Genomic DNA, 202 nt, shown 5'->3' on the forward strand with positions numbered 1-202 from the left:
TTCTAGATGTAAGAGTACAAAGAGGACAACTTGTTGATGAAAACTGGAATGATTTATTTTTATTATAGAAGCAGTGGAGTGTCTGTAGAATATCAGAACATGAGGCAATCTGATTTTTTGAGAATACTGTATGACAATGAATAAAAGAAAAAGAAAAGACAACAAATGTACATGCAAACTTGAAGGATTAAGAAAGGTATTA

This window comes from Macrobrachium nipponense, chromosome 42 (assembly GCF_015104395.2).
Source record: "Macrobrachium nipponense isolate FS-2020 chromosome 42, ASM1510439v2, whole genome shotgun sequence".
NCBI lineage: Eukaryota > Metazoa > Arthropoda > Malacostraca > Decapoda > Palaemonidae > Macrobrachium > Macrobrachium nipponense.